This window comes from Schistocerca piceifrons, chromosome 4 (genome assembly GCF_021461385.2).
Source record: "Schistocerca piceifrons isolate TAMUIC-IGC-003096 chromosome 4, iqSchPice1.1, whole genome shotgun sequence".
NCBI lineage: Eukaryota > Metazoa > Arthropoda > Insecta > Orthoptera > Acrididae > Schistocerca > Schistocerca piceifrons.
This window is the reverse complement of record NC_060141.1, coordinates 63,314,235-63,340,102: the sequence shown is the minus strand read 5'-3', so window position 1 is coordinate 63,340,102 and position 25,868 is coordinate 63,314,235. Positions and strand designations below refer to the sequence as shown.

The 25,868-nt window shown below is 43.6% G+C and overlaps 1 protein-coding gene and 1 non-coding gene across 3 annotated transcripts in view; one reads left to right on the top strand and one right to left on the bottom strand.

The window, feature by feature from the left end:
• The window catches only part of LOC124794712 (kinesin-like protein Klp10A), a 332,986-nt gene that overhangs the window by 141,592 nt on the left and 165,526 nt on the right, over window positions 1-25,868 (bottom strand). The window lies entirely within an intron of this gene.
• Window positions 15,242-15,315, top strand: Trnas-cga. The gene has a single exon. It is a non-coding gene; the product is annotated as a tRNA-Ser (tRNA).

Here is a 25,868-nt window from a genome sequence, read left to right as displayed (position 1 = left end):
GATGAAGTAGTGAAGGCAGCAGAGGATCAAGTAGGTAAAAAGACGAGGGCTAATAGAAATCCTTGGGTAACAGAAGAAATATTGAATTTAATTGATGAAAGGAGAAAATATAAAAATGCAGTAAATGAAGCAGGCAAAAGGGAATACAAACGTCTCAAAAATGAGATCGACAGGAAGTGCAAAATGGCTAAGCAGGGATGGCTAGAGGACAAATGTAAGGATGTAGAGGCCTATCTCACTAGGGGTAAGATAGATACCGCCTACAGGAAAATTAAAGAGACCTTTGGAGATAAGAGAACGACTTGTATGAATATCAAGAGCTCAGATGGCAACCCAGTTCTAAGCAAAGAAGGGAAGGCAGAAAGGTGGAAGGAGTATATAGAGGGTTTATACAAGGGCGATGTACTTGAGGACAATATTATGGAAATGGAAGAGGATGTAGATGAAGATGAAATGGGAGATAAGATACTGCGTGAAGAGTTTGACAGAGCACTGAAAGACCTGAGTCGAAACAAGGCCCCGGGAGTAGACAACATTCCATTAGAACTACTAATGGCCTTTGGAGAGCCAGTCAAGACAAAACTCTACCATCTGGTGAGCAAGATGTATGAGGCAGGCGAAATACCCACAGACTTCAAGAAGAATATAATAATTCCAATACCAAAGAAAGCAGGTGTTGACAGATGTGAAAATTACCGAACTATCAGTTTAATAAGTCACAGCTGCAAAATACTAACGCGAATTATTTATAGACGAATGGAAAAACTGGTAGAAGCGGACCTCGAGGAAGATCAGTTTGGATTCCGTAGAAATGTTGGAACACGTGAGGCAATACTAACCTTAAGACTTATCTTAGAAGAAAGATTAAGAAAAGGCAAACCTACGTTTCTAGCATTTGTAGACTTAGAGAAAGCGTTTGACAACGTTAACTGGAATACTCTCTTTCAAATTCTGAAGGTGGCAGGGGTAAAATACAGGGAGCGAAAGGCTATTTACAATTTGTACAGAAACCAGATGGCAGTTATAAGAGTCGAGGGACATGAAAGGGAAGCAGTGGTTGGGAAGGGAGTATTCAATCTGTATATTGAGCTAGCAGTAAAGGAAACAAAAGAAAAATTCGGAGTAGGTATTAAAATTCATGGAAGTAAAAACGTTGAGGTTCGCCGATGACATTGTAATTCTGTCAGAGACAGCAAAGGACTTGGAAGAGCAGTTGAACGGAATGGACAGTGTCCTGAAAGGAGGATATAAGATGAACATCAACAAAAGCAAAACGAGGATAATGGAATGTAGTCAAATTAAATCGGGTGATGCTGAGGGGATTAGATTAGGAAATGAGACACTTAAAGTAGTAAAGGAGTTTTGCTATTTAGGGAGTAAAATAACTGATGATGTTCGAAGTAGAGAGGATATAAAATGTAGACTGGCAATGGCAAGGAAATCGTTTCTGAAGAAGAGAAATTTGTCAACATCGAGTATAGATTTAAGTGTCAGGAAGTCGTTTCTGAAAGTATTTGTATGGAGTGTAGCCATGTATGGAAGTGAAACATGGACGATAACCAGTTTGGACAAGAAGAGAATAGAAGCTTTCGAAATGTGGTGCTACAGAAGAATGCTGAAGATAAGGTGGGTAGATCACGTAACTAATGAGGAGGTATTGAATAGGATTGGGGAGAAGAGAAGTTTGTGGCACAACTTGACTAGAAGAAAGGATCGGTTGGTAGGACATGTTTTGAGGCATCAAGGGATCACAAATTTAGCATTGGAGGGCAGCGTGGAGGGTAAAAATCGTAGAGGGAGACCAAGAGATCAATACACTAAGCAGATTCAGAAGGATGTAGGTTGCAGTAGGTACTGGGAGATGAAGAAGCTTGCACAGGATAGAGTAGCATGGAGAGCTGCATCAAACCAGTCTCAGGACTGAAGACCACAACAACAACAACATACATGGAGTCTTCCTGAATAAGGATCTGACACAATGCACCAAACGGCTGGTGTATCAGCAGTTTTTAATTCTACCCTGCTCTATGGGAAACGAACGCTTTAACCAATAAAAACTCAGTTATGATATGAACACCAAATGGGCTGACTTCGTATCAAACACTACTGTTTCTGAGAAGGGAAAGGTGTGTAATATAGAAACCGCCATTATTGCTCACAACTCAGATGGACTGAGCATGTCCAATAGATCAGAAACAACAGACTTGCTCTACAAATTTTGTATCGTGAAGTCAGCACAGGTAGAAGGCCCTGTGGTGCTCCTCTGAAGCGCTAAAAGAACCAATTCAAAAAGAACCTAAAGTGTTAACACTGATCCGAGTAACTGTGTGTGTGAAATCTTATGGGACTTAACTGCTAAGGTCATCAGTCCCTAAGCTTACTCACTACTTAACCTAAATTATCAAATTATCCTAAGGACACACACACACACACACACACACACACACACACACACACACACACACACACACACACACACCCGAGGGAGGACTCGAACCTCCGCCGGGACCAGCCTCTCCGTCCATGACTGCAGCGCCTGAGACCGCTCGGCTAATCCCGAGCGGCGCCGAGTAACTGGTGCGCCACAACAGAAGATCGTAAACATTGGCGCACAGCTACGTACTTCAGCTGCTGTCTTACATTTCGAACAGAACGTCGGACGCAAGAAAATTAAAAACATCAGAAGTAAACTTCGCTAGGCGTAGCCACGCCCTCCATCCTCTTATGTGTAATGTGTGTGGCCACATGTTTCACGTCAGGTTGGCCTGGTAAGCTGTCACAGGCATCTCCATACCTGAACTGCCAGGCAATAATGGAAATGCAAGAGAAAAATGAGAACTCTGATACGAGTATCAGACGGCGCCGATAGAGGGTGAGCTCAAAAGGATTTTACAACTTTGGAATGATACAGAAATTTATTGAGAAAACTTACAGAATCAGTAGATGTATCATTTTGTAGCAAACAACCTCGAGTTTCACGTGAGAGAGTCAAATGTCATTTTGGTTCGATGTGACTACCATTTGTGATGCGGCATACATCCTATCAGTAATCAATTTCTTCTCACGCTCGCCGCAGTAAATCAGGCGTAACCTCTGCGAGGGCTGAGTACATTCGATTTTTCAGGTAGGCTAAATTCTTTCGTAGGGGAAGAACATATACGAGGGTTGACTCAACAGTAATGCCTCCACCTTCGTAACTGTTCAACAGTTGGCAGCACTGATATGCGGCAGGTACTGGCCCTTCTCTACAGCTCCAGTTGACGGGAAGTTGTTACAGTGTAAAGTATGGAACTCTGCGCAGACGGTCGGTCAATGCGATTTAAGCAACGTGCAGTCAAATTCGTGACAGCAGAAGGTGTCAGCCCAAAGGAGATTCATCAGAAAATGAAAGTAGTTTATGGTGATTGTGTCGATGTGAGTAGTGTGCGTCGTTGGACGACTAAGTTAAAAGACGTTGAGGCGGGAACATCTGACATGCGTGACAAACGAAGAGTTGGACGTCCTGCGACAGCAACCACCGAGTTTCAAAAGCAAAAAGTTGACAGAGTGATTCAGGACGATCGTCGGGTCACTCAGAGAAACTGCAAGCACAATCGCCATTTCACAAGACCGTGTGGGTCACATTATTGCTTTGCTGGGCTATCGGAAAATCTGTGCACGATGGTTACCCCGGATGCTGACTCCTGAATTGAAAGCGCACAGACTTGAAATTTGCCAGGAACGCCTCTCGCGTTACGAGAATGAACGTCACGCCCTTCTCCATTCAACTGTGACAGGAGACGAAACGTCGGTACACCATCACGAACCGGAGATGAAACGTCGGTCTCAATGGAATATAGACACTAAGACTCGCCCCAGAAAAAGAAATTCAAGGCTAAGCCCTCAACTGGAAAAATCATGGCCACAGTGTTCTGGGACGCAGATGGTGTTACCCATGTTTATTTCCTTGATCGTGGAGCAACAATAAATTCAGAGCGTAACATCACAACGCTGCGAACTCAAACGACGGCTAACAAGGATCCAAAAGGAAAAGGGAACCACCACAGCAGAACTTCAGGGACTGAATCTCACCACTTTACGGCATCCTCCATTACCGCTATGGAGGCCGCCTTCTGGTGGTGAGTATGATCGCATTACTTTTTTAGTCCAGATTTAGCACCGTCTGACTTCCATCTGTTACCGATAATGAAAGCCGATATGCAGGGACATCATAAAGCTTCTGATGAAGTCGTTGAGAGAACTGTGAGACTGTGGTTGGGAAAACAGTGTCGACTTCTTCCGTGATGGCTTCAGAAAACTTGTTCCTCGTTGGCAGAAATGTATCCAATTGGCTGGTGATTATTGGTAATTAAAGATCACATTCTAAGGATTATTTCTGCGTTTGATTTATTACAATATTCCCATCCAAACCCAATTAACGAAGATGGAGGCACTACGTTTTATTCAGTCCTCGTACACAGTCTTTAACGAAACCCCAGAGAAAGAAATGCAGTGGTGTCAAGTCTAGCGAGTGAGGCGTTCATGGGACTAGCCCTTCAAGGCCAATCCACCGACTTGGGAAGAGATTGTCGAGGAAGCCTCTAACTTCCGTGACGAATGAGGCGATGCACCGTCTTGTTGATAGTAAATCATCTCATCTGTCACCCTCATCGGTCTGTGGAATTAAGAAGTTTTCCAGCACATCGAGATACACTATACCCGTGAAGAAAGTGGCCGGACACTGTTTCGTGTAGATCTGAAAACAACAATGGATTAATTAGCAAGAAGAATGGTAATGCGCTGCGAGTTACTTGAACTGTTTGTCCGTTTGCAATATTACAGACCGAGAAGATTAGCCAATGCTCTACGGTATACGGCCACTGAACGCATATTGCACTGTTTCTGTTACGTAACTTACCAATGTCGGGGAACCATGCAATCTGCTTCGATGATCTTTTGATCTTCTGAAGGGGGATGAAAATAATTTTTTTATTTTTCGCCAGAAGGCCATAAGCATTTTACGCGATTTTGTAAAATGTTATGCCCAATTTGTTTTGAATTTCACGCGCACGCAGAGGTCACCTACGTGCAGTCTGTGACGATGTAGGCACGTTACACAGAGCACTACTGTCATGGCAGATGCCCAGGAAAGAAGCGTTGTCTAAAACAGCATGCATCTGAACTGTTTTCTCCATGGAGAACTGCTGCTTCTGTTTCTAGATGTCGAGTTGAAGCTAAAACCTAACAACGATAGATTTAACAAGCCAGAATGTCAAACGTCAGTTGGTAGCTGATTTGTGCACTGCACAGTTAAGTCTTCGTCTAGATTACGCTAGTTTTTTCTGCATCTGGTTTGTAAATGGGTGGATATACTAAATTTTGTTATGCTGAATGCACCGGTAAAATCAGTTTTTCTCTATGACGCCACGTCTCTTAGATACACAGCAGAATAAAAAATGGTAATAGCGAAAACTGACGCAATTAAGTCAAACTAAAATACACATTCAGAACGTTTGAAATCAACACTATTTTATATATGGGCATGATGTCAATAAAAGTCCAAATTAGTTCAGAAGGTATTTTCACATTTAATCGTCTCTGGATTTGAAAAATGCGACGACGGAGCTCTTCTTTTGTTTGCCGTTTCACCATTCTCCCTAACAAGGCCTCAGCAGTAGTTACACTTCATCTTAGAGTTCCAATGTCCTTGGTAACGGTGTTCCATGGTAAGAATGTCTTTGTGAAACCGTTCACCTTTCTCATCGCTTACGGCTCCCAAATTTTCCGAAAAGAAATCAAGGTGAGAATGTAAAAAGTGAATTTTAAGCGACATTCTACACCCCTTGTTTTTTATAGTTGTCCAACATCACTCACAATGGTAAATAGTTTTTGTCTTTTCTGTTACCCAAAAATCCCTTCACATTTGCTTTAAAAGGAGACCAATCAGCTTATTCGTTATCTGAGAGTTTGGTGTCGAAGGTTGGATCTCTCAACAATTTTCTTACTTGTGGTCCAACAAATATACCCTCTTTCAGCTTTGCCTCAATTTGGGAAACTTTTCTTTTATATTACTGAAAGCCTCACCTTCTTTACCCAGAGCTTTTACAAAGTCCTTGATAAGGCCCAACGTGACGTGAAGGGGACGCAAAATGATTTTCTCGGTCTCAAGCTATGGGGTATTTTTCACATTTATGTTTCCAGGAACATGTGACTTCCTTATAGGCCATTCCTTGACTGTATAGTGGTTCTTGGTGTCACGGCTGTCCCAAAGGCACAAAAAGCAGCTGTATTTCGTGAATCAAACCCATAAGGAGTGCAACCACTTTTAAATCACAGCAAGGCTGCCATTCATGATACTTATATTGGTTGCCTCTAGCAGCAAAGTCATGGTTTCATAAGTTTCTTCCATGTCTACAGCGTAAGCCAAAGGTACCAATGGAAATGCACTGCCATTATGCAGTAGTGCTACTTTCAAGCTGGTTTTATTGGAGTCATTAAATAGTCGTCACTCCTGTGGATTATGTTGTATACCTAGGCGTACTATCAGACCACTGACATCTCTACATACACACATTGAATTCTGCATATCGAAATATTGAGCGTAGGTAGTACCTCTTGATCTGAAACAGAAAATTTTTGTCCCTGGAGCTAGACGGTTCCGTTGTTGCAGTCTAGATCCCGAGAGTCATCTTGCTGTTTCGAAAGTTTTAGATCGCGAACCAAATAGATCAATTCCTTTTGATTAAAGAACTAAGGCGAAGTGTCATGATGTTGAGGGCAGTACTCTTCTATATGTTCAATAGTTTCAGATTCACTTGATATGGTGTCTGGTTCCGTGACTTTCAAGTTACAGACAGGAACAGGCAATCATCATGGGGCACAGGAAAATGCACTGAAGATACATTTGGATACTCTATTTTACGTCTAGTTTTGTTTGGATGTCCCGAAATACACTCCTGGAAATGGAAAAAAGAACACATTGACACCGGTGTGTCAGACCCACCATACTTGCTCCGGACACTGCAAGAGGGCTGTACAAGCAATGATCACACGCACGGCACAGCGGACACACCAGGAACCGCGGTGTTGGCCGTCGAATGGCGCTAGCTGCGCAGCATTTGTGCACCGCCGCCGTCGGTGTCAGCCAGTTTGCCGTGGCATACGGAGCTCCATCGCAGTCTTTAACACTGGTAGCATGCCGCGACAGCGTGGACGTGAACCGTATGTGCAGTTGACGGACTTTGAGCGAGGGCGTATAGTGGGCATGCGGGAGGCCGGGTGGACGTACCGCCGAATTGCTCAACACGTGGGGCGTGAGGTCTCCACAGTACATCGATGTTGTCGCCAGTGGTCGGCGGAAGGTGCACGTGCCCGTCGACCTGGGATCGGACCGCAGCGACGCACGGATGCACGCCAAGACCGTAGGATCCTACGCAGTGCCGTAGGGGACCGCACCGCCACTTCCCAGCAAATTAGGGACACTGTTGCTCCTGGGGTATCGGCGAGGACCATTCGCAACCGTCTCCATGAAGCTGGGCTACGGTCCCGCACACCGTTAGGCCGTCTTCCGCTCACGCCCCAACATCGTGCAGCCCGCCTCCAGTGGTGTCGCGACAGGCGTGAATGGAGGGACGAATGGAGACGTGTCGTCTTCAGCGATGAGAGTCGCTTCTGCCTTGGTGCCAATGATGGTCGTATGCGTGTTTGGCGCCATGCAGGTGAGCGCCACAATCAGGACTGCATACGACCGAGGCACACAGGGCCAACACCCAGCATCATGGTGTGGGGAGCGATCTCCTACACTGGCCGTACACCACTGGTGATCGTTGAGGGGACACTGAATAGTGCACGGTACATCCAAACCGTCATCGAACCCATCGTTCTACCATTCCTAGACCGGCAAGGGAACTTGCTGTTCCAACAGGACAATGCACGTCCGCATGTATCCCGTGCCACCCAACGTGCTCTAGAAGGTGTAAGTCAAGTACCCTGGCCAGCAAGATCTCCGGATCAGTCCCCCATTGAGCATGTTTGGGACTGGATGAAGCGTCGTCTCACGCGGTCTGCACGTCCAGCACGAACGCTGGTCCAACTGAGGCGCCAGGTGGAAATGGCATGGCAAGCCGTTCCACAGGACTACATCCAGCATCTCTACGATCGTCTCCATGGGAGAATAGCAGCCTGCATTGCTGCGAAAGGTGGATATACACTGTACTAGTGCCGACATTGTGCATGCTCTGTTGCCTGTGTCTATGTGCCCGTGGTTCTATCAGTGTGATCATGTGATGTATCTGACCCCAGGAATGTGTCAATAAAGTTTCCCCTTCCTGGGACAATGAATTCACGGTGTTCTTATTTCAATTTCCAGGAGTGTATTTGTAAGACAGAAGCAACAGTATGAGCGATGGTATTTAGGTCCATACCACACCATCGGTACAGCGAATGGCATGGCTCGGCGTTTTTCTTTCAACCACTCGGTTAAGGTTGTAGTACAGGTTATGCAGGCAACATGAGGTGCAAAATTTTTATCTTTATCACCTACAGGACAATCAAAATACAATTTATATGCCTTCTTAACCAAATCAGTGATTGGTTTTCCTTGGGATTTTGGAGTGAATTTCCCACACACATAACAAAAGTTGTCGGGGTGGTTTAGACAGCAACGAGATTTACTAGTTACCATTTTTCTTAGTGTAAATTTTAAACACAAAAAAGTTGCACTATCTTTCACAGGAAAGACTCACTGAGGATCTCTTTCATACCACTGGATTACCACATCAACCAATTTCTGTTGATTTGTAGCTCTTCTATTTCTCCTTAGCAAATAAACAATAAAAAAACAGAAGATCAGCAAAAAGCTAAATACTGAATAGAAAACTAAAAATCCTTTAAAAATTCAAAAATGGTACGTGCTAGAACATTTTGAAAGGTATATTAAAATTCTACACACCAAAATACATCCTAATTGATGTATCACATCCCAGATGCAAAATGGCTGTTGACCAGTGTTATTAACAAAGACCTGCTTATACGATAACTTGTTGGCGCAATGTCGTAATCCCAGCATCTTTCACTAAAACATATCAAGGAAGGAACTCGTTCGCTGAGCTTTCAGTAAACTTTTCTGCTACAGGTAGAAGTACCAGTAACAGCCCTGAAGGAATACAAAAAGATGTGCGCTGAAGTGGGTAATAACCCATATACAATGTTCCGTTATAGTTCCATAATTTCTCAGACGTAACTGTGTCACAAAAATCACCTGACACGACGTAATTCTGATGCTTACAAGGACTAGTCTTCGGTATGTTCGTACGAACTGGTGTTATTTCCTTACACTAACATTGACTCCAGCTCTCCCCCGACCACGCATTCCACAATCTCTAAGCAACCTCGTCGTACACGTTCCTGTACCGTTTCTATTTCCGTCTTCCAGTTTACGTTCGGTGCAGGGACCGACGAAGCATTAAGACCCTGCCTTTCAAATCCATAGACATCCTTTTCGTGTTACAAAACGCACTGTGTACATGCCGGAAACTCAGGCGCACGAATTCTAGTAATTATGAAACCTCTAATTAGGCTACTGGTTTCCACGCCTCCGTAGCGTCTTCTTCAGGCACCTATACGGTGTTACAACAATGTATAAAATAAGTTCAGTAATACAACAAAACTGATAGATCAGATAGATACAAGTCAATAATTATAAATTAAAAATAGTATGAGCAACAGTAGTTCATAGACATAAGGTATGAGCGTAACAGGTCTTAAGACAATTATGGAACACAATAGTGTCATTGTAATGGGAAGTAGCAAACCTACATATTCAACGTCCAAGACATGAAACATTTAGTAAGAAATTACAAATAAGGAATAGCAAAAAGACGTAATAGGAATGGTCATACTGTATGAGAAATAGATACAAAGCAGTAGTGGAAAATAATAATTAACCGCAAGGTAAAACGGTTTGTTTTGTTTAAGGGCGCTAAAACAATTAAGGTCATACGCGCCGAAACATAGTTTATGGTACGATTGTGTATTATTTGTGCGTATACAGTCCTGCGTTAGACTATTTAACATTGCGGTTAATTGTTATTTTTTAGTACTACTACTACATGTATTTCTCATACACCATCTTTTTACGCTGACTCTGTTACATCTTCTTTATGCTATTTCTGATTTCCTATTGAATGTTTCAAACCATGGACGTCGAATATGTAGATTTACTAGATCCCATTACAATGACTCCATGGTATTTCGTAGTTATCTTAATAGACCTGACGAACTCATACCTTAGGTCTACGAACTATTGTTGCTCATTTGTAGTAGGTTGGTGCATACGTTCGTAGCATTTTGGTTTTGTCATTTGGAGACAGTGAGTGGAGCGGCGAACTCCAAAAAATGGAGTGCCAAGTGGAGAAATATGAACACTCCCTACATTTTTCTTTTTGAACTCAATATAAAGGTGACAGCAGCTGAGGCAACCCAAAACATTTGCGCCGTGCATGGGGATGCCATTGGGCAGAGCACAGCAAAAAAAATGATTTTCTCGTTTCAGGGAGAATCGTTTTGACATTAAGTACGCTGCACGTTCAAAAGACCTTTGGGATTTGATGAACATCGTTTGAACAAATTAATCATCCCAATCTGAATACGTAACCATAGATTACACATGGTTTAAATTCAAATAAATACCATGGAAATCTGGCAGAAAAACCCAGAGAGATTCTGGTCGTATGTGAAGTACACCAGCGGAAAGAAACAATCAGTATCTGGGATGCGCAATAACTATGTCGATTCTACTGATGACAGTGGCACTACAGTAGAGTTCCTTCCACAAACAACGACGAAGTAAATATTCGAGAATTTGAACCAAGAACAGCTGCCAACGCAACTTTGAAGTAGATATCCTCGGTGTGACTAAGCCGGTTAAAACACAAAGTTAACGCCTCGGGTCCTGATTGTGTATCAGTCAGGTTCCTCTCAGAGTACGATAATACAATAAGCTCCGAATTTACAATCCTATGCAACTGATCGCTCTTTAAAATCGTACCTAAAAACTGATGAGTTGCACAAGCCACGCCATGCCAAAGAAAGGAAATAGGAGCACTCTGCTGAATTATCGCTAACGTCGATTTGCAGTAGAATTTTGGAACGTGTGTGTTTGAACAACATCAGTTACCTCAAACAAAACGATATATTGACAAGTAGCCAACACGGATTCAGAAAATAGCGTTCTTATGAAACACAACCAGCTCTTTATTCTGGCGACGTAATGAGAGCTATTGACAGGAGATGTCAAACTGATTCCATATTTTTAGATTTCCTGAAGGCTTTTGACACCTTACTTCACAAGCGACTTATAATCGAACTGAGTGCCTATGGACTATCGTTTCAGTTGAGACTGGATTCGTGACTCTCTCTCAGGAAGGTCACAATACGTAGTAACTGACAAAGTCATCGAGCGAAACAAGAAATATCTGGCGTTCCCCAAAGAAGTGTAATAGGCCCTCTGCTGTTTCTGAGCTACATAAACGATTTATGAGACAGAGTAGGACTCAGGTTGTTTGCAGGTGATCAAAATAAATTGCAAAACGATTGACAAGCTATCTTATGGTGCAAAACGTGACAGTGTGAAATCATCCACATGAGTTCCAAAATGAATCCGCTAAATTTCGGTTATACGGTACATCACATAAATCTAAAGGCTGTAAATTCAGCTAAATGCTAATGTATTGCAATTACGAATAATAAATTTAAACGCTCACATAGATAAAGTTGTGGGTACAGTAAACCAAAGACTACGATTTATTGCCGGCCGGAGTGGCCTTGCGGTTCTAGGCGCTGCAGTCTGGAGCCGAGCGGCCGCTACGGTCGCAGGTTCGAATCCTGCCTCGGGCATGAATGTGTGTGATGTCCTTAGGTTAGTTAGGTTTAATTAGTTCTCAGTTCTAGGCGAATGACGACCTCAGAAGTTAAGTCGCATAGTGCTCAGAGCCATTTGACTACGATTTATTGAACACAGAAAATGCAACAAAAAAGAGGCTGCCTACACTACACGTATGGACGTCATCTGGAGTTTTGCTGTGCAGTGTGGGGGTTCGCGTCAGATGCGATCCACGAAGACACCGAAAAAGTTAGAACAAGGGCGGCTCGTTTTGCACTATTGCAAAAATTGGAGTCCGCCACATACATGACACGTGAAATGGTGATGCAATAATTAAAACCAAGGCGTTTTTCGTTGCGGCAAGACGATCTCATGAAATTTCAATTGCCATCTTTCTCGACAAAACTGTGAAAATCTTTTGTTGGTGCCCACCTACATTGGGAGAAATGATCAAAATAAGAGAAATCACATCGCGCAAAAAAAAAAAAATTTAAATGTTCAGGCTTTTCCTCGCGCTGTTCGAGAGTGGGACGGTAGAGAAATAGTTATAAGGGGATACGGAATCGGATTTTGGGTTAAAAAATCGAATTTTTTTTTATTGGCGTATTATATTCTGCCATGTTTCCTCTTTAAAATGACGTATCATACGTAGCTCTACTACAATTATAACTATTTTATTTTTATATATTTGTGAGATCGGGTATTGCGCTTTAGTTATACACGTCTCTCGTGGCTGACCATGAACTTTTTGGCAGTACCTTTAAAGTGACATGAATTCAAATATCCCGGTTTCCAGCGACTATTTATACACTAGTTGCCCGAAAATGTTTCTCTCTGGTTTCCTCAAGTTACTCTTTGACTTTGTGGCGGGACTGTTTTGTAAACAGTGTGATATAAGAAAGTAGTTGTTGTTGAGTTATTTCGTATTTAGTGCTTCATTTTTCGCAGTGAAAATGCCTAGAGCTAAAGCAAAAGTATTTAAAAAGCGTGTGAACTGGCAAAAGAAAAGAAATAATGATTCATTAGCAAAGCAAAGCAGTTCATCATCATCACTGTTGGAAAATGTGAATCCACTTATTACTGATTTGCCGAACGAACTTACACCAAATGAAAACAGTGCTTCTCATAAAAAACTAAGAGATTTGGAAGAGAAATATAATTTACTTGATAGAGGGAATGAAGTTTTTGAACTCATTGATACGAATATATTGTGTGAAGCTCTTGAAAACAGTTTGTGCTGCAAAAAATGTCATGGAAACGTTTCTCTGAAAGTAGAATCCCATGTTGGCCTGGCTGCCCAGTTTAATTTAATATGCAGTGTTTGTAAATACAGCTGTAAGTTTCCAAGTTCGGTTTCAGTAACTGTAAATAATGGATACAAGAAAACTGAACTTTATAGTGTAAATATTAGGTTAGTTTATGGATTGCGAGCAATTGGTAAGGGCAAAGCAGCTGGTGATATGCTATGTGGTGTTCTAAATCTTCCAAGTGCACCTTCAAAGTTTGAAGCTTACAATTATGTACTAGGATCTGCAGTTGAAGATGTAGCACAGAAGTCAATGCAGGTTGCTGTGGAAGAAGCAGTGGAAGAAAATGACGGCAGTCGTGACCTCACAGTGGCGTTTGATGGCACGTGGCAGAAAAGGGGCCACACCTCCAACAATGGTGTTGTAACAGCAACTAGTGTTGATACTGGCAAGGTTATTGATGTTGCAATAATGTCTAAATACTGTAGGTGCACAGGCAGGCTGAAAAATGAACACAGTGATGACTGTATTGCTAATTATTATGGTAGTAGTGGTGGCATGGAGATTGCTGGGGTGAAGAAAATTTTTCATCGCTCTTCACAGTGGTATAATGTTCGCTATGTCAAATATCTGGGAGATGGTGACTCTAAAGCATTCAAAGAAGTTTTGGAAAGCAAACCATATGGGAACAGTGTAAATATAAGCAAACTTGAATGTATAGGACATGTGCAGAAGAGAATGGGTGCCAGGCTGAGAAGGTTAAAATCAGTTATGAAAGGGAAAAAACTAGATGATGGGAAAACCTTGGATGGCAGAGGAAGATTGACTGATTCCATAATAGACCACATTCAGAACTGCTATGGCCTTGCAATCAGGCAAAATACAGGCAATCTTGAAGAAATGAGGAGAGCTATATGGGCTTTATATTTCCACACCGCATCCACGGATGAGCATCCACAACATGGTTTGTGCCCCAAAGGTGAAAACAGCTGGTGTAAATACAATAGGGGACTAACAACAGGAGAGAAATACATTCACCACCACAGTCTACCATCAGCCATCATGGCAGAAATAAAGCCCATTTTCAGAGATCTGGCTGACAGAAGTCTTCTGATGAAATGTCTTCACGGAAAAACGCAGAATCCCAACGAGTGCTTGAATAGTGTGATATGGCATCGTCTCCCAAAAACAGTGTTTGTCGGAATTAATACACTACATTTTGGTGTGTATGATGCTGTGGCAACCTTCAATCTTGGAAATATAACTAAATGCCAGGTCCTTCAAAAGTTGGGTATGTGTGTTGGTTCCCGTACGGTACGTGCTATGTTCTTTTTAGATCAGCACAGACTAAGGCATGCTGATAATATAATCAAGACATTAGCGAAAAAAGCAAGACAGGTGCAGAGGGGTGCCAAAAGAAGACTTTAAGATGATTATGAAGACTGTGAAGGGGGTATTAGCTACGGATCAGGAATGTTTTAATCTTCTTTCTCCGTTTCCCGTAAGTTTACTTTTTACTTCATCTAGGAACATTATCTCAGGTACTGGTCAACCTAGAAGTCTGAAATTTTTATGACGTAGTGACATAGGTCCCTATTACATACTGAAACAACGATTTTTTAATTACTTGATTTACAAAAGACTTAGGGGTGATAGTCTAGTAAAAAGCAATGGAAAAAATTTACTTAAAAATAAATGTACAATATCTCTGTAAGAGAATACTTTGACAATAAACTGTTGTTTCAGTATTGTTGTAACATATGAATGCACATACAGTAAAATTTTTACCTCTCTGTCTCCAGTAGTTTGTGAGAAAATGTTCCCTATAGTAGGCATATATTAACATTGCGGGGATAGGTGATTCCGTATCCCCTTAAGGTGGTTTGATGAACCCTCTGCCAGGCACTCAATTGTCAATTGCGTGGTATTCATGTAGATGTGGATCACTGGTTCTATAATGAGATTTTCACTCTGCAGCGGAGTGTGCGCTGATGTGAAACTTCCTGGCAGATTAAAACTGTGTGCCCGGCCGAGACTCGAACTCGGGACCTTTGCAGTAGAGCTTCTGTAAAGTTTGGAAGGTAGGATACGAGGTACTGGCAGAAGTAAAGCTGTGATTACCGGGCGTGAGTCGTGCTTCGGTAGCTCAGTGGTAGAGCACTTGCCCGCGAAAGGCAAAGGTCCCGAGTTCGAGTCTCGGCCGGGCACACAGTTTTAATCTGCCAGGAAGTTTCACTGGTTCTATGTCTGTGTACTCCACAACTGGCAAATGTGATGAACTGTGATCATTCCACCATATGGCGACATTTGCATGCAACGGGGCAGGTTCAAAAATCGGGTTTATAGGTACCGCATGCTCTACGCCAAATTCATAAAAATCAGCGGGTGGCCACTTGTGCATCCCTGCTTGCTCGTCATCAATTGGTTCATGAGCAACATCGACTATTCCTATCCTGTACATCGTTATTATTGACGAGAAATGGTGTCTTTATGCTAACATAAGAAGGTAGGTATGGTTAAGCATAAACAAAGCAGCAACTCACCATACGAGGTCCTGCGCTCATTTACAAAAGGTAATGTTATGCATCTGGTGGAACAGAGGCGGTATGGTGCACTACGAATTGCTACCCCGAGGTGTAACCTCAACTGCTAACATTGACTGGCAACGCTGAGTCGTCTTACGCATGCAATCCAAGAACGGCGACCAGGAAGACTACGTGAAGTGATGCTACTGCACGACAACGCCCGCCCGCCCGCGTTTTTGCTAGACTGACAAAAAACACTAAACTGGAGTTGGATAGGGAAGTCATTCCGTACCCATTTTCATTCACCTGATATTGCAACCTCAGATCTGCCCCTTTCCGCGCTCTAACAGCCTTCAACGAACTTTCTTTCCGGATGAAAATGCGTTCGACGAATTCTTCGCCTCAAAACCACGTGATTTCTGCAGTTGGGCAATCGAAAAGTTACCCAGCGTTAGCAGATTGTTGTATATAATGAAGAAGAATATATTATTGATAGCAATGTATTCTTTGTTGTGTTTGTTAAACTTATGGAAAAAACGCAAAGAACTGAGGCACAACGCTAGTAGTTGACAATTATTTACTTTTATCTATTAAATGTAACATTTTTATTATATTATCGAATTTTTTATACTTTGTTTTAAGCATTTTTGCAACCATATAGATGCCTGAAGATTGCTACTGAGCTGAGGAGTTTGAACCAATAGTCTAAATAATGTTAGCAATGAAAATCTGAACCGTAGAACACGAAGACAAAGACATGACTTAAAAACGACTACACGCCAATCCTAATCGACGGAAGGAAAGAGCGCCAAAAGCAAAGGAGAAAGGTCCACAAAATATGCCGTAGAGAAACGGGGGTCCTAAACTACAGATTAAACTTCCTTCGCCATATTGCTACGACGGATAAAAAGTAAAACGCGGGCGACAGGCAGCGCCTCGTTAGTTAAAACGGCCAATGAGTCACGACGGCAAAAATAAATGAGAACCTACTGTGTGTTAACTGTAAGACGGCAGAGTTGTGACGAAGGGGGTTGAGCCGTTGGAGGAGGAGGGGGGGGGGGGGGGGGCAACGACAAGGAACGCCTACCAGTTGCTTACACGAAAGCAGACTAAAGGCTTGGAAGTAAAACTCGCTATAAGTGTTGTTCGTAAACGAAACTGAAATCGTTATGTACATTAAAATCTATATATATCTACTATGCGCTCACAAACCATTCATCCGATTGCAATGAAACTTTGGTTTAACTCTAATCACAGCATATTTCGCACACAGTATCCACATATATCAGTAAATGCGCCGGCAAATTTATGTCTCTTTACGACATATAATTCAGGAGATATGACGTGGTAAACATCGAGATTCGTGAAAAAGTGCCGCGTCAGGCATGACGTTTTGTTCTATTATTTCTTCACTTCTAACACTATTCGCAACGTGTTACGCAAACGTGTTAAAAAAGTATATAAAACCACGGGCGTATTCCTAAAAAACGTTGTGCCAAAATTTTAAATCAATCGGTCAACAACTTTCCGAGATTTCTTCCGTTGCGAAGGACGGGCGTACTTCTAGCGTTTAATAAATATCTCAACTGCAGCAATGAAGTACGCTTATCGCAAGGAAAGGAAACAGTCTGAAATAGAAATAAAATTTACTACGGAATGAATGGTAGATTGTTTTTCGTGTTTATTCGAGATGTCATACTTTTGTAAAAAACATTTAAAGCCATGTGGTCCACGCTTTCACTGTCACTGTATTCCGTTTGTGGGTCTGAGTCTTCCTCACATCTGATGTGGTTGTGTTAATGATAATTTCGTCCACAGCAATTTCGACGACACCATCACGTGCCCAATATTCTTCTTCTGTTTCTTTAACTTTCTTGCAATATCCCTTCCCATCATTAGCAGTAACCGACTGGAAAGCTGCGTCCACAAGATTCAGCATGTTTGTGGCAGCCTAGTCCCCTGATATGTTGTGCTCCCTAACATGCCTTTTTATCTTCGCCCATGCTAATTCTATAGCGTTTAAGTCGCAGTTGTAAGGCGGCGAGCGAACGACCTGGTGGCCTTTGCTTTCAGCCAACAGGTTTACAGCAAAAGACTTCTCAGCTGGCTTATTCACTGTTACTTCTGCATACAGCTCGTCCTTCCTCATACTATCACAGGGGATGTTTCTGCGTTGCAGCCACTCCAGCATTCGCACCTTCGTGTCAAACTTCGTTGGAGTTCTCTCTGTTAGCCTGTTATGGTAAGGAGCGTTATCCATAACTATTACTGAATTAGGCGGGAGATTTGGCAGTACCTTCTCTCCGAACCAATTCTCAAAGTTTGCAGAATTCATCTGAGCGTGATAATCGCCCTTTGTCGACTTTGCCCAGAACATAAGTTGCCCTTCCTTGACGAACCCATTCTTGGATCCGACACTTTCAACTATCAATCTTCTCGATGAGCTCCCCCATGCAGTGACACCAACGACACACTCTTAACGTAAGTCACTCTTCCTCTGCCAACATTTATTAAACGTTAAGTTATTATCGATGCACCATTCATCGAGATAAAATATTTCTCTGCCTGCTTCCCTGAAGTTCTTCAATGTCAACAATGAAACGAGATCGCCAATGTACAATGTCTGGACGTTCTAACAACACATTCCTCTTGTTTTCCACCTTACACCATATAAATCCCATAGACAAAAGTACTTTTCTCAGCGAGACAATACTCCACTTCCAGCCTATTTTGTCGTGCAAAACTGGAAGCAGTGTTCGCAGGCTCGGCACAATCTTCCGCACTGAATAAAATTCCGCCATCGTGTCGCGAAAGACACGCTGGTTGAAATCATCTATCATTACTTCGATTTCTCAACTTCTTTTCCTAAGTTAAAAGAGAAAGATTCATAAGAAAATGCCTTCTGCATTGCATGATTTTTTTGAATTTGGAAATGTACTGTAATATGAATGTGTTTCGAAATAATACAGTAACCAGTGGTGTTTCCATACAAAGCAATACTGTAGCAAGGAAAAATGAAATATAAGGTAATTCGGACGAAATAGGGAGCTCCTTCAAAGTGATCGCGAACAAAATATCTGAAATAGAAACTCACCTTTTCTTGTCAGGCGTCTGTGGTGATACGCCAGGATGATTCTTGGAAAACTGTTTGAATCTTCCAATGCTACGCATGCTTTGTCCTGTGTATGCAGCAGCTCTCACTGAAGATTTGTAAATGGGGTGAAGCAATTTTTTCTGCTCCCTTTCTCTTTCGCAGTATTCAATCACACACAATATAATTTTGCGAGCATCGCTACGTAATACTGGTTTCCTTCTAACCGTAGGCCTGCCGGTAGGGGCTGTTGGCGACTCCCGAGATGGGCCAGCAACTGCCTCTTCACTCGTTTTGATAATGTTTAGCACAACCGCACAATAAAAACACGCAGAACAGTACAGCGCAAAACAATAACGAATCAGACGACAATGGCTACCTTGTACAACACAGTCAGCTACGTGATGTTGGCAGCAGTAGAAACTGCGTGCCTATCGAAGCCTCCCGACGTTTACAGACTTCTACCGATTCAGGACTAGGGAGAGGTCTGCCATCTAAAAGTTTACACACGGTAAGTGGTTAAAAAAAGGACATTCAGTCAGGAAATGGCAGAACCGTCAAAGGTCGAGGGCAATGAGCACAAAGTGGTGGGGGGAGCATTACTTAAAATGGCTAAAAAGACAGTGCCCAATAAGCAACATAGATAAAATGATCTCACGGCGAGATGGCCGAGAGGAGGTCGTCCAAGCCGCTGGGGGAGGCTTAATTCCCCGGAGATTGTTCCCATGAAGGGAGGACGAGTGGTGATGGCAGTGACGCCACCTGCTGACAGACAGCAACACATATCAAAGGGAATGGAAGAACTAGCGAGCCGAGGTCCAAGGACTGCAGTCTTGGCAGCAGCGTCAGCGGCCTAGTTTCCCGTCAGACCGACGTGGCCAGGGACCAAAATCAAAGGCACAGTCTGCCGCCGACAAGAAAAAGAATACTATCAAATCTGTCGCTGCACACTCTCTACTAGATGGACCCGCTGTCTTCTGTGGATGCAGACTGAACTTTAGTATTGATCTGAACGATACATTCTCTCATGGGAATGGTTGGTTAACAGTCGCTATTGTACGAGGTGGTACAGGCGTACCCAATGTATCAGGACTGGAAAGCTTTGTTGACCGTGACGTCATAGCCTACCGCACATACCACGTTTGTGAAAATGCAAATAAAGACTTTGGCAAATCATCATACATGTCACCATCACCCTTTTCCTTGTATACCCGCAATAGTAGTAAAATATCTGTTAATGAAACTGTATTTATTTGGATTGTCCCTTTCCCCTAACGGACGGATGGACACAAAGACTCCGAAGGGCATAGTGTCACAGCGGATGTACTGCACGGCCTGATAAAGGGCGAAGAGCACTGCTGTAAATACTAGGCAGTGTTCCGGAAGCCGATGCCGAAAATCGTCGGTGCCAATGAAGGTACACATGACACCACGGTCAGTTCAAGAGCCATCAGTGTACAGAACCATACTACCACGAAGTTCCGTGCGAAGGTCGTGGAACTCACGGCGATAGAGCGAGGCTGGAGTAGCGTCCTTAGCAAGCTAAAGAAGGCCAAGGTGAACACGGGCCGCCACACGAAGCCAAGGTGGTGAAGGGTTCACACCCATCAGGAAAGTAGCAGGTGGAGTGAAATTATTATTGTTGTTGTGGTCTTCAGTCCTGAGACTGGTTTGATGCAGCTCTCCATGCTACTCTATCCTGTGCAAGCTTCTTCATCTCCCAGTACTTACTGCAACCTACATCCTTCTGAATCTGCTTAGTGTATTGATCTTTTGGTCTCCCTCTACGATTTTTACCCTCCACGCTGCCCTCCAATGCTAAATTTGTGATCCCTTGATGTCTCAAAACATGTCCTACCAACCGATCCCTTCTTCTAGTCAAGTTGTGCCACAAACTTCTCCCCAATCCTATTCAATACCACCTCATTAGTTACGTGATCTACCCACCTAATCTTCAACATTCTTCTGTAGCACCACATTTCGAAAGCTTCTATTCTCTTCTTGTCCAAACTATTTATCGTCCATGTTTCACTTTCATACATGGCTACACTGCATACAAATACTTTCAGAAACGACTTCCTGACACTTATATCTATACTCGATGTTAACAAATTTCTCTTCTTCAGAAAAGCTTTCCTTGCCATTGACAGTCTACATTTTATATCCTCTCTACTTCGACCATCATCAGTTATTTTACTCCCTAAATAGCAAAACTCCTTTACTACTTTAAGTGTCTCATTTCCTAATCTAATCCCCTCAGCATCACCCGATTTAATTTGGCTACATTCCATTATCCTCGTTTTGCTTTTGTTGATGTTCATCTTATATCCTCCTTTCAAGACACTGTCCATTCCGTTCAACTGCTCTTCCAAGTCCTTTGCTGTCTCTGACAGAATTACAATGTCATCGGCGAACCTCAAAGTTTTTATTTCTTCTCCATGGATTTTAATACCTACTCCGAATTTTTCTTTTGTTTCCTTTACTGCTTGCTCAATATACAGATTGAATAACATCGGGGAGAGGCTACAACCCTGTCTCACTCCTTTCCCAACCACTGCTTCCCTTTCATGCCCCTCCACTCTTAATTTGAAAGAGAGTATGCTAGAAAAGTAGGTTTGCCTCTTCTTAATCTTTCTTCTAAGATAAGTCGTAAGGTTAGTATTGCCTCACGTGTTCCAACATTTCTACGGAATCCAAACTGATCTTCCCCGAGGTCCGCTTCTACCAGTTTTTCCATTCGTCTGTAAAGAATTCGCGTTAGTATTTTGCAGCTGTGACTTATTAAACTGATAGTTCGGTAATTTTCACATCTGTCAACACCTGCTTTCTTTGGGATTGGAATAATTATATTCTTCTTGAAGTCTGTGGGCATTTCGCCTGTCTCATACATCTTGCTCAGCAGATGGTAGAGTTTTGTCATGACTGGCTCTCCCAAGGCCATCAGTAGTTCTAATGGAATGTTGTCTACTCCTGGGACCTTGTTTCGACTCAGGTCTTTCAGTGCTCTGTCAAACTCTTCACGCAGTATCGTATCTCCCATTTCATCTTCATCTACATCCTCTTCCATTTCCATAATATTGTCCTTAAGTACATCGCCCTTGTATAAACCCTCTATATACTCCTTCCATCTTTCTGCCTTCCTTTCTTTGCTTAGAACCGGGTTGCCATCTGAGCTCTTGATATCCATACAAGTGGTTCTCTTCTCTCCAAATGTCTCTCTAATTTTCCTGTAGGCAGTATCTACATCCTTACATTTGTCCTCTAGCCATCCCTGCTTAGCCAATTTGCACTTCCTGTCGATCTCATTTTGGAGACGTTTGTATTCCTTTTTGCATGCTTCATTTACTGCATTTTTATATTTTCTCCTTTCATCAATTAAATTCAATATTTCTTCTGTTACCCAAGGATTTCTATTAGCCCTCGTCTTTTTACCTATTTGATCCTCTGCTGCCTTCACTACTTCATCCCTCAGAGCTACCCATTCTTCTTCTACTGTATTTCTTTCCCCCATTCCTGTCAATTGTTCCCTTATGCTCTCCCTGAAACTCTCTACAACCTCTGGTTCTTTCCGTTTATCCAGGTCCCATCTCCTTAAACTCCCGCCTTTTTGCATTTTCTTCAGTTTCAATCTGCAGTTCATGACCAATAGATTGTGGTCAGAATCCACATCTGCCCCTGGAAATGTCTTACAATTTAAAACCTGGTTCCTAAATCTCTGTCTTACCATTATGTAATCTATCTGATACCTTTTAGTATCTCCAGGATTCTTCCAGGTATACAACCTTCTCCTGATAACGACGTCCTCTTGAATAGTCCCCGCCCGGAGATCCGAATGGGGGACTATTTTACCTCCGGAATATTTTACTCAAGAGGACGCCATCATCATTTAATCATACGATTAAGCTGCATGTCCTCGGGAAAAATTACGGCTGTAGTTTCCCCTTGCTTTGAGCCGTTCGCAGTACCAGCACAGCAAGGCCGTTTTGGTTAATGTTACAAGGCCATATCAGTCAAATTAAGCTAGCGGATCAAAAGCCGAAAGCGAACTCCAGGAGGTAACAAATGAGGGACGCGCCCCATACTGGCCATCAAAGAAGTCATCTACGGAGGAGGCATAGAATGGGTGGGCAGGCATGGCAGACAAACGGCACGCGTATCTGCCGAGGAGGAAGTGACGGTGGTAAGACAGCGGTAGTTCGGCGGCTTGCGCATACAGACACTCAACCGGGCTAGTGTAAAAGGCGCCAGTGGCCTGACAGATACGAAGTCGGTGTGTAGTACTGAGACGTTGTAAGAGGGATGGACGCGCAGATGCATAAACGAAACACCCATAGTTCAGTTTCAAACAGACAAGGGACCGCCGCAAACTGAGCAGGGTGATTCGACCCGATCCCCAGGGAGTAAGCCTAAGGACACGTAGGACACTGAGGGGCCGCGTGCAATGAGCGGCAAGGTGAGACACGTGAGAGGATCAAGAAAGTTTCCTATCGACCATGGGCCCCAGGAATTCCGCAGTTTCAATGAGTGGAAGAGCAACAGGGTCAAGATGTAACGACGGTGGAAGAAACCAAATGAGCCGCCAGAAACTCATAAAACGGTTTTGTCTATGGAAAAGCGAAAACCACTGTCAATGCTCCACGAGTATGAACGATCGAGACATCGCTGAATACAAGTCCGTGCAACAGATGGCAAAATCTGTCAACGAAAAGGGAGCAGGAGATGCCCGGCGGGAAACAGGCTATTATACGGTTAATGGCGATAAAGAGGACGACGCTCGGGGCGGAAACCTGAGGCACACCTTTTTCGTGGATAAAGGTGTACGACAACGCAGGAGACACATGTACCATGAAAACTCAGTCTTTTAAAAATTTGTGTAGAGAGGGAGTATACCAGTCCTCCAGCAGCTGTCGTGGGCTTTCTCCAGATCGAAAAACACGGTCAGAGTCTGGGATATCCGCAGAAAACCATTCGTGACAAGGGTTGACAAAATGACGAGATGGTGAACCGCAGAACAGCGCGCTCGAAATCCACACTGTGCAGTGATTAGTAAATTGTGAGACTCGAGCCACCGTACCAGCCGGGCAGGAGTCATACATTCCACCACTTTGTTAACACAGCTAGTGAGAGAAATGGGGCTATAACTAAAAGGAAGGTGTTTGTCCTTACTGGGATTACATATGGGTATGACAGAGGCTTCACGTCGGCGTCTGGGAATCGTGTCCTCTGCCCAGATGCGATTGTACGTACGAAGGAGAAAGTTCTTGCCCGCAAGAGAAAGGTTCTGTAACATATGAATGTTAACATCGTGCGGCCCTGGGGCGGAGAATCAGTTTTAGTGAGATCATGATCTACCTACCTCATAGGAAAGGCGGCATTGTAGCATTCACGATTCTGAGAAGAGAATGGTATCGCCCTAGCCGCCTCCACTCGTTTCCGATGGAGGAATGCAAAGTGATCGTGGGTGGAGCTCTTTTTTGTTATGGTTTTAGGGCGCAAAACTGCTACGGTCATTAGCGCCCGGTCTGTGACTTAGGAAAAGGTAAAAAACGAAATTGGAAGCCAGCAGCAATGGGAGAGAAACTCCAAAAAATGGCGAAACCAAAAACAGAAGGAAAGCTTAAAAAACCACTATAGCTTCAAATGACTGACGTCATCTCACTGGCAGTAAGTAACTCGAGAACGCGATCGGCTGAGCGCGTGTCAGCTGCTAAAATGGAAGATATATCAGGCGACAGCTGTAGACGGGCGCGTAACGGAGTAAAATAGAGGCACACAAGTAAAAGGTCGCTCACCGTCCACAGTTGAGAGCAGTGGGGACAGAGTGGGGGAGGATCGCCGCTTAAAAATGTCGATGGCTAAAAAGACTGTGCCCTATCCGGAGTTTAGTTAAAATTACCTCCTCCCGACGACGAGTTCGGGAGGAAGAGGTCCAAGCACAGGAAAGAGCTTTCACGTCCCGCAATTTATTATTGGGAAGTGTCGACCAATGTGCGTGCCATAAAAGAGCAACACGACGACGTAAAACACTCCGTAGATCGGCGAAGGGAATCATGCGAATAGCTGGCCGAAGAAAAGAGACTGCAGCCTCGGCCGCTATATCGGCCGCCTCATTTCCACAGATACCAACAAGTCCTGGGATCCAGAGGAACGCCACAGAGACGGCCCCCAAGTGGAGCAAGTGGAGGTAGTCCTGAATGCGGTGGACCAGAGGGTGTACAGGGTTGAGAGCTTGGAGACTGAGGAGAGAGAGGAGCGAATCTGAGCAGATAACATACTGTATCAGCTGATGGCGACGGATGTACTGGACAGCCTGGAGAACAGCGTAAAGCTCCGCAGTATAAACCGAACACTGGTCGGGAAGCCGAAACCGATTTGGGTTGTCGCCAACAATATAGGCCCTCCTAACACCAAACGATGTTTTTGAGCCATCATTATAAATAAATGTGGCATCCTTCGTTTGTGCGCATAGAGCAGCAAATGCCCGACGATAAACAAGAGAAGGGGTACTACCCTTGGGAAACTGACAAAGGTCACGGAGCAGGCAGGTCCGGGGTCGGAGCCAAGGCGGTGCTGTACCCCAAGTTGTCAAGAAAGTTTTAGGAAAGCGGAAGGAAAGAGAATGGAGCAGTTGACGGAAGCGGACTCCCGGTGGTGGTAGGGAGGAAGGGCGGCCTGCATACCCTAAATCCAAGGAGGTGTCGACAAAAATATCATGGGCCGGATTAGCAGGCATGGAAGACAGATGGCTAGCATGGGTGGAGCTTGAAATCTCCGCAAAATAGTGGCCTGAGGTGTTTGAGAGAGCAATAGGGTCCACTATGACATCTTCCACTGTCAGGCCGAAAATTGGGGAATGGATCTTTGTCCCAGAGAGCCGTCGAAGGCTGGCCCACACTATGGAAGAGGGAGTGGAGCTGTTAAAAGAACTAGTAAATTAAATCTATGTAACTTTGTCCTATCCCAAGTAACGGGACGACACTGTGTACGCAACTGTTTTTAACGAATGTAGTATGCCATCATAGAATGACGCTTAAAAACGCGGAGAGCACGTCTCAGCGCGCGAATTGAGTCACGGCACGCCTCAGTCCAACAAGGAACCGGGACACGGCATGATAAAGAGGAAGCGCGAGGAATGAAACGTACTG